Genomic DNA, 10296 nt, shown 5'->3' with positions numbered 1-10296 from the left:
TTTAATTTATTTCTTTTTAGGGGTGGTGGTGGGGGTGGTAGGGGGCTGGAGGGAGGGGGGTGGGTCGGGTGAGGGTGGGATAAAAAAATTGAAGTTGAAAAATATTTTTTTAAAATAAGCTTTAAATTTACTTTTTCATCAATTTTTTTTTTATTTTTTCAACAAAAAAGTTGTAATTTGAAATTGGTGGAAAGTTTTGGAAAATGTTTTCCTTCATTTTTGAAGGGAAGTCATTTTCCTTGAATTTGAGAAAAATGAGTTGATTTGGAAAACATTTTCCAAAACATTTAACCCAACCAAACATGAGAAAATTGGAAAATCCTTCATACCAAACACACCCTTAATCTAATAATTTTGGCTCGAATCAAGCGCTAAAAATACAAGCTTCTCCACAGAGAATTAATATCTCAATATGACAATAGATTGTTTGAGATTCGAACCTACAACTAGTATATATATATAAAAGAGAATCTTCAACCCGCCTAAGTGACACCACACAAAGTCAGGATTTCTATTTTCCCTCATTCTTGTCATTTATGTCCTTTATTCGTGAAAAAATGAAAAACTTACTTGGATGGATACCTTTTAATAAATAATTACTTATTTTAGCGATACTTTTTATTTATTACCATACATAGCAATACATAGCAATACTATGTTAAATCTGCAATATGTATTAAAAGTGAATTATGTATGCAATATATATGTATTATAATTGTTTTTTAAAATATATTATGCTTGTATGGTAAGAAATTGACACATTGTATTATAAGTGTATTAAAATGTGTGATAAATGTATAATCCATCAATAAAACTTGTATTATATGAGTTCTATAAATTGTTCTATGTAAAATGTATTAAAAGTAATCAAGTGAAAAAAAATGTTATTGTTATAAATGGTAAATATTTTTTTAATATAGTATATTTAGGTAAGTTTCCAAAAAATTAATGTGTAATTTTTTAAAAATAATTAAAAGACCCAATGATGAGTCAGATATTATGAAGAAAAATGTACACAAAGTGCCAAAGCCCACAAAATCTGAAAACAACAACTAAAACAAAACAAACAAGCAAAAAATAATGTGTAAAAAATAATCTAGGCTCAATGTGTAAAACATAATTTAGCCTCTTATATCTGTAACCAGGATTTTAAGACACTTATACTTGAGCATTAGCTTCATCTTCAGAGTAAATATCCCCAAAACATCCTCTATATATCCTTTGAGGTGGAGTCCTAATCTTGTTGAATTTGGAGCACATATAGAGCCTGTTTGGGATATATGGTTTAGTTTAAGTCATTTTAAGCCAAAATAGCTTTTAATCACTTTTAGAATGTTAGGATATAGAAAATAAAAAAGTTCTTACATTTCACGCTATAATGATAAAGATAAGTCAAAAGTCATAAGTTAGAGCCTTGTTGCACCGAGTGCTTGTAGAACTGGGTTTTCCTCAAAATGTATATCCTGGATTATGTAATGTTTGCAGACAGTAAATTATACAATTTTGGTCAATGATTTACCCTTATTTGCTAGAGGTAATTGAAACAAACCCAATAACTAGACCAACATAATTCAAACTCAAATAACCTATAGATATACTTCACTAACTCGTACTTGGAATTAAAAAGGAATTAATTAAGAACTAAAAAAAGATAAATTGAGTAGAAGAAAGAGATGAGATGCATAGATGAGAGGACTAGACATATTTTTTAATCTGTCTGTCCTTTTAGCTAGTTGTTAATTGGGTGTGGGTCCCAAATCCATCTTTGTGAAGGCCTTTCAATTTTGTTGCTCCTTCCCAGCCCAATAACTAATTGTATGACATCCTTATAGGTCCCAAATCGACATTCTGGTTCATAACAATACTCCCGTCGTCAATAAGAGGTCCAAGGGAATAACATTGGAAATAGCATGCTCCTCACCAATTGCCTCAGGTAACAGTAGGTTGTCACTGTATCCCTGAACCAACTGAATAGGTTGAACAACCTTGACCCATTAAAAAGTCACAATATATACCTGCAACACAACACAAACGATGTACTCAAAACCACAGATGCAATTTATATTGATCATTCGACACACACTAGTATCAACCCAATTAAAATGAGATTTTATCAGGAGAAATATATATCAAATTATTCAAACACCAATAAGCACATTGATCTGTTGACACATTTTGATGCTGCATTGTAACTTCAACAGTAAAATATTTGTCACTCCATGCATCGAGTGGTTTCTTCAATGACATTGTGATTTTGTGTGCTACTTGAGTATTCTCTTTCACGTGAGCATCATAAAAGTAATTAAAAAGTAGAGAAGTAAATTCGAGCAATGGGTGGGCCTCAGTGGTCTTCATAAGACCATTTTGGTGCATAGTTTTGGAACTGATTCCTAGATCCCACACACAATTAACCTTCACTGTTCCACCAAGCTTAACCATGAACAGATTCCCACCGGCATCCACGGGAAAGAAACATTCAACATGTCTTATTCCCTCATTAATTTTTTCATGTTTAACATCATTCCTCACATCATAAGATTGGATTTCACTCTTTGAAACATCACCCTTATTCTTAAAAGATAGTTTATAAAGATATAGATCCTCAATTATTGTACATACATGCTGTCAAAGATGTCAACATACATGCTGTCAGATACCTCCAAATCAATTTTCTGTCTAGAAAGCCACTACAAAGAGATTTGGCATCAAAATACCTCATTGGTAGGGCGTGTGTGGAATGTTTAGGTGGCACTATCACGCCCCGAGCCTACACCCTGAACGTAACTGGAACTCGAGAACCATTGTTGGTTCCCAACCGAATCCTTGGCCTGGCTCATTACTCAGCGAAAGACTTACTCAAGCAAAATAAAAACTCATGATGCAAAATATCTTTTAAAAAAAAACTTAACTTAAACTCAACTCCAATAATCGTCTGAAAATAATTTAACAAGTATTCGTTAAATGCCTCATGGACTCAAAACATTACAACAACAAAAGAAATAATGATAGACTCCTCGACCTTTAAACTATCTATGAAGCCTCTACTATTACAGAAGGATTACCGGGACAAGACCTACGACATCCTAACAAACTGAAAGTAAAAGTGGAACCCTTCGGAAGCAAGGAGGCTTACCATAGCTAACTGGAACTGCAAGTGGTATCAACGAAGCGTTTATTGATGACCCTGAATACATGTATCTGCATCATAATAAGATGCAGGCCAAATGGCGTCAATACATTGAATGTACGAGCATGTAAGGGGAATTCTAAAGTATAAACATAAGTTTGAACTGATAGAAAAGAAACACACTTACCTCTTATCAAACTCACTCAACTCAACTCAAACTCCACTCAAGGATAGGATACTCAACTCAAGAATAAGATACTCAAGTCAAAAGTAAGATACTCAACTCAACGATACTCGGCTCAAGATACTCAACTCAAGATACTCAAGGATAAAACAACAATAAAAGATGTCATATATGGAAAGCTTTTAAACCAGTAGATAATAACTCAATTGCATGTAAAAATACAATAATAACTCAATTGTATGTAAAAAAATACAATAATAACTCTTATTTGGGAGATTCTCTAACCGACAACCATCACTATGAGCTATGTGATGATACAACAGCTCGCCCACACTGCCAGAACTGTCATATACCTTGCCGGAGTATAAGACATCCTTAAATAAGTGGATCCACTAAGCTATACTTAAAAGCAATAAGGAATCATCTAAAAAGTATGACCCTTTTTACTCATGTTGGCATACATGGTTTACGAGGACTTTGATTTTTCTGAACTCGTTCTCATATCGGTGCTTAATACTACTCCCAACAATATAACTCATGCTCATATGTTTAAAAACATTTCCTCATCCTCAAACTTTGAGATTATTACTCAAAAGGTTCTCTTAAAAGAGATAGTGTTCAAAACTCCTCATGAACTCATTTGGAAATCAAAGTTTCCTCTCATTTTAAATGTAAAAATATTTACTCTTAGGAACACTTAGTCCCCTTATATTCATTTCGAAAACATGAAATTCAACTCTCTTCATCCTCATCCTCATTTACTCAAGTCTTAAAACAAATTATAAATAATTGTAAAAGACTTCTTAATATAAGGTTCATGTCGAAGTATGGACGTGAACAACTCAATTCAAGGTTTTCAATAACCATACATAGAATTCAATACTCGGAACTCAATAAATCCAGAACTCAAGGACACTACTCATCTCAAGAATGCTCGACTCATAGGTTTCATGCAGAATTATAGGCATGAACAACTCAACTCAAGGACCTTCATGTGTAACATGTAGTAGTCCCATAATTTTGGAATATAATCTCAAAAGGATTAGGAAATCATTACTCACAAACTTAGAACTCGAAGATACTACTCCTCTCAAAGATACTCAAATTTATGGAGTTCATACAAAATTATGGGGATGAACGACTCGACTCAAAGATCTCAATAATAATTTAAACTCATGAATACACTCATACTCACTTACTCGAGTCTAGAAACAAGTTATAAGTAATTGTAGAAGACTCCTCGAAAAGGCTCAAAGGGACTTTCTCAAACTTTACTCTTAACTGTACCTCGAAATTTGAATTATGAATTCAAGGATCACGATTATTATATATAGGATTTCTCGATAATTAGATGTAGTTTAGATGGTTAAAATCAAGAAGGGATCGATGACACGATTTAATAGAACTCAAACGGAAAGAAGGACGAAAGAGTAGGGGACCTGGCGACCCTGGTGCACTGAGTGGCGTGGGGCGCCAACCCCTAAACCTCAGAATCCCTTCACTAGCGCACCAGCCACCTTGGCGCAGCAGTTGCGCGTCGCGCCACCCCTTCCCCAGGACACTCCGACGAATTTTTCTTCTCGATTTTGGGTCCTAATTTACCTAAAATTGATTGGATTCTTCCCAACTTTCTTAGATTCATCAAGCTAACTCAAGTACATGAAAATCTACTTGAAATTCCTCAAGAATTACATTCACTCGTAAGATCCTCACCTCAAGAACTCAACAAACTCCATTAATAAGGAATGAAGAACAAAACCTCAAGAAACTCCTTAAGAACTCAAATCATTCAACCCCAAGAACGAAATTACGAATAAAAATCACATGATTGGCGTATGGGTGAACGAACCCAACACTATGAGAACTTACATACCTCAAAGAATTAGGTTCTTGGTGAAATTTTGGATGAACGCTTAAAACCTTGGACTTTTTCCTTCTCTTGAATCTTGTCTCTAAAACCCTAAATGTTTTGGGGATGAATGAAATTGATTCTAATCAGTTTAGACCCTTAATTGGGTGTAATTCACGTTTAGACTAAGTGGGGGTAAGGAAAAAACTAAAATACCCCTCCTTAGTTCGAGTGGAAAGGCCCTATCTTGAGAGGCTGCACTCAAACAATCATATCTCCCTCATCCGAGTTTGGATTTTAGCAAACTTGGTGGAGTTGGAAAGAAGATTCAAAATCTTCGATTTGATATCTCATGGGCCACCTAACTCATTATGTGCTAAGAGTTATGGTCGTTTGAAGTTGACCCAAAACTTAAAAGAACTTACGGATGACTTGAATGAATTTCTCTTTAGTTATTTTTAGAACTCGAGGTGCTACATATAGTGGCCTTGACAGCTAAGAAAATTTAAATTCCTCGATAAAATCTTTTTCACAACAAAAAATGGTTCGAGTCTTAGATAAAAAAAATTCAGGATGTTACAGGCACTATAGGTTCTCGACCACCAAAAGAAATAAACAAATACTCTATGTCTGTTAAGTGAAATTGCTGAATAGATCATCTTTCTTTAGGTGTTTCAACTAGCACCCTAACCAGTAACGAAGTAAACATAACATTGAATACCTTGCAAGCTTCATTGGATATTGCATCGAACACTTGGTGCACCTTTGAATTGCCTGATCCCATAGCTAGGATGTAACTCGCCAACATGTCGAGCAACCAATTGTAAGCAGCTCATACACAAGCTGTTTTTGAGCCATCCCCGCTGCTATAACAACTTGAGAACACAATGGAAAAAAATAGGGCATCGCCACCTTGATCCCCAAAAATAGGACGATAACCATTCCTATCAAAGTCCGTTGCAGATACATGATCACCATATTTCCTACACCTGAAAACGGAGGTAATGGACTGAGAAACAGTGTCAAACCAATAACAAGTGGATAAGCCATCTGTCATGCTCTCACACATTGCTAGAGCCCAGAAATCAGCCAAATATGACTGATTGAATAGGCATGGACAAGACTCATCAATCTCAGCATCATCATCATGAGGGATAAGGAGATCTCTCCATCAGTTCCTATTGGTCCATCAAAGTTAGAACTCCAAATCTCATGGAAAACATAATTTTCATTCGCTACAAGCTTCAGATTTGCAGATTGGCATTGTAGATTAGACTCATTTCGCTGGAGACTTCCACCAAACACTATGTCCGTAATAGTTTCGAGACATTCATCTGTCATGACATTTGATTTCCTGAAGTGCGTATCACCACGATAATCAATTTCAGCACACCAAGTAGGTGTACTTATCACCTGAGTTATTTGCAAAGGCATTTGCAATCCCATTGAACTACCCTCTACCAAGTCAAACGCCATGTCAAATTCATGGACTGAGTCTTCAATCTGGTGAGAACTTTCATCAAACACCTGGTCTCTATGGCCTGAATGCTCATCTTGTTGGGATATATACTATTAACCATATGTTTAAATATAGTATTTATTATAGAATAATTATTTATTCAGTTTTAATAAATCATATATTCGTTTATGGTGTCTGTTTACTTATATAGTAGATGATTTAGTGTATAAAATTTTAGCTTATACACAAAGGATTAAATCATCGGATCTTATAAGTATAAAGTTTTTTTTTGTTCACAATCTAGGATGAAAATTGGACATGTCATTGGTACGGTTGTAGTACAAGATACATATAATATATCTTTGATTATGGGAACGGTATATATAGTTCCAACTTCTTGTGCTAGTGCATTTTGTATGTATTTTGAACGGGACCAAGTAGAGATAGTTCCTTTAGACTGGCTGACAAAAACATATTCTCTAAACTGTTAAATTTACTTATATTCTTAATCTTTATATAACTATTATGATCTGTATATATTAATTATCATTTTGATTTATTATAAGGTGAGCCTCAGAGATGTGTCAATATGCCTGGTAGATTGGATGATAATAATATATATTGGTGAAACAATAAGTTAGTTGATGGAATCCATGTCTCGTTATAGAGATGGATTGATATGCCTTTTTGAGAAGCTTATAAGTTTTCATCGTGTCAAACCTTGCAAGTTGATTTTTGAATTCGACACATGAAATAAGTTAAATAGTGCTCTAAAGAAAATTAATCATTGAATTAAATTCGCCAGTAATTTCATTTATTGATTAATATCTATAATCATAACATGGGGAATTACATAAGTGTTTAATGGGGAATTTCGAAATATAAATAAAGGAGTGCAACTAAGAATTTCCAGTGGAATGATTTGTAATTTATCATGGTAAGAATAATTCAAATTAATTATTTGGAATTATTTCCATAATAGGAAACATCAGTAATTAATTCCATGGTCCCTACAGTGCCCATATTTAACTAGAAGTCAAAATCCTATTTCTAGAAGAAAAAAGGGGAATTAGCGTTGGTTTTTATGTTTTCAAGAAAAACTGAATTTTCTTCTCCCTTTTGGATTGGGAAGAAATATCTATAAGTAGGGATTCTCCTAACCTAGAAAAGAAATTTAAGGTTTTTTATACGATACTTGTCCACCCAAGTATTGAGAGAGTTCGTATGTGAACTTGGGATCATTGTATAAGACTAGAAAGTTGTTGTCTAATTTGTGGATTTGCTTGAAGGTATCGGATCCTTCAAGAGGTAATTCTTGAATTAAATTTTAGCAAGTTTATGTGTTCTAGCATGATTGTATCTGTTATAGCATAAATGTTATTGATTATCTATTATTCATATAAGCAGTATGATTCTGGTATGTTTCCCTGTGCATATAGTTTTCCAACAATCGATATCAAGATCCATGCTATCATCTAAACAGATAACTTGACATATGTTTGTATGTACGTTTAGTTATGTACATGAACATAATTTTTTTTAGAATTTTTTTTAACCTGTTAAAGAAAAAGGGTGTGAATATCAATTGTTTAAATTCAATGGCAACGACGACACTATTGAGGTTCAATTTTTCAACTCAAGTTTTTGTACGAAAAAAAAAGAGGTACTGCTTAGTTATGTAACTACATCAAGATACCCCCTTTCTTTAATTTTTTTGTAAATTAATTAGATGGGTTCACTGTTCACGTGAGGATGGTGTGGTTTTTTCACTGTTGTTCTTTTTGTGGCTAAGGTTTTACCTTACATATATATATTTTTTTATGTGAAGCTTATTTTATATTTTATTTATGATTATACTCACTGTTTTGGTTATTACATAAGCTTTTAATTTATTTTGTTTTGTGTGTGAAATATTTTGGGTTCACATGGAAATTAAAAAAAAGGTGATGGTAGTGAGTAATTTTATTTAGTGTAATTGGAATTATTATTCTTCTTAGTGTGCAATTAATTCTTTGATTTATAACGGTAATTCACTAGCTTAATTATTGTGCACCAAACATAATATAATATAATATAATAATATATGTAACTCTCTATTTTGACAAGTTTAAGATAGTAGTACATACTTTGTTGAGAATATTTTTATTGTGTTTCTTTTGTTCTATATTTATTTGTGCATGTTAATCACAAAGTGACAATAATTTTTAAAGGCTCAATGGTGTGTCTTATTATATTTCGCTTATTATGTCATTGACTGAGGGTAAGACGAAGGTTTTAAGTCCTATCACACCAACGGGGTAATACATCGAGTGATTGTCCTAATAATAAAATTTTGGATTGGGTCCAACAAATAATGACCTAAAATGCCTTCTTATGGGTAAGACGTTGGATTCAAGTCCCAATGTAATATAATGGCGAGGTAATGATGATTGAGCAAATTGATATGCTCTTGATAAAAAGTCATGAAATTTGCCCAATTAATTTGCTCCATCCTCTTATGTGAATGTGGTAGCAGGACATAATGTGTCTGAAAATGACAAGTGGTTAAATGTATGAATATGAGTGTGGCAAAATGTCAATGGTCAATTGTGATAATTAAAAGGAAGAACATTATGGGTTCTTAAGATGGTCCTTCAAAATGTGAAGGTAATTTTTGCCTTCAAAGTGGTATGAAAAGTTATTGGGCACATTGTTGTTGGTGCAATCTAATTTGAAAAGTTTTATAAATCTTCCATCAAAATAAAGGAATACAAAGTGGCAGTACATTTAGTACATTTGACCTTATAAAGTGATGTTGATGTGGGTCAAATAGATTTGATAATGTCAAAGTATGACTAATAAAAACTTATGGAGCATGTACAAATGGTTATGGTCATTTCTTGAAGATAATTAATATGATTTGTGTTCGTATGGATCAGGATATGTTCATATATGGTTAGATAAATGCAACATCTCACCTCTATGGGAGGTTTGAGAGATTGAAAAAAAATATTTTGACATAAATGGTCATTTTGGTCATATACTTGAGTACTACACAAATATTGTGGTATGTTTTTATTATGAACTATTAAAGGACAAAAGAAATAAATAATTCTTTTTTATAAAGGTTGTGATCATGACCAAAATAAATATTGTTGTGTGACAACACAAATTTGTCATTGGTTGTCAAGAAATAAGTCTTGCATGTAATAATTTTAACCATGACAATAATAATAATTTTCTCCTTGATGGAGATGGTCGCCATAAGAATGGTGTTATGAAATTTGTGGTAGTACACAAAATTAATTGAGAGTTCCAAAAGGGCTAATTTGTTACTAACCGGAGGAATGAAATTGTTCATAATATTGAGGTTGTAGTAAGTCTCAAAAGAAACTTTTTAAGTTTCAGAGAAATTGAAAAGAAAAAAATTATTATATTGAGACTGTAAATTATTGAAAGATTAAATATCTTCAGATTAGTACAATCAAAGTGGGATATGAATATTTACGTAAAATTTTGTGTGCGCACATATGATTTTATTTCTCCACCACGCACAAATATAGATCCCCAAACGAGGTTGGAGGTAAATTTTAGATTTCCTAACATTAGGGGGAGATATGTTTAGCAGTTGAAAATTATGTGTGGAGTGAATTATTTAGATCCTCGTTAAAAAATGTGAACTTGAAGTTCAAGAGATA

This window comes from Solanum tuberosum, unplaced genomic scaffold (assembly GCF_000226075.1).
Source record: "Solanum tuberosum cultivar DM 1-3 516 R44 unplaced genomic scaffold, SolTub_3.0 scf00270, whole genome shotgun sequence".
Classification (NCBI taxonomy): Eukaryota; Viridiplantae; Streptophyta; class Magnoliopsida; order Solanales; family Solanaceae; genus Solanum; species Solanum tuberosum.
The sequence above is the reverse complement of the archived record's forward strand: the minus strand, read 5'-3'. Positions refer to the sequence as shown.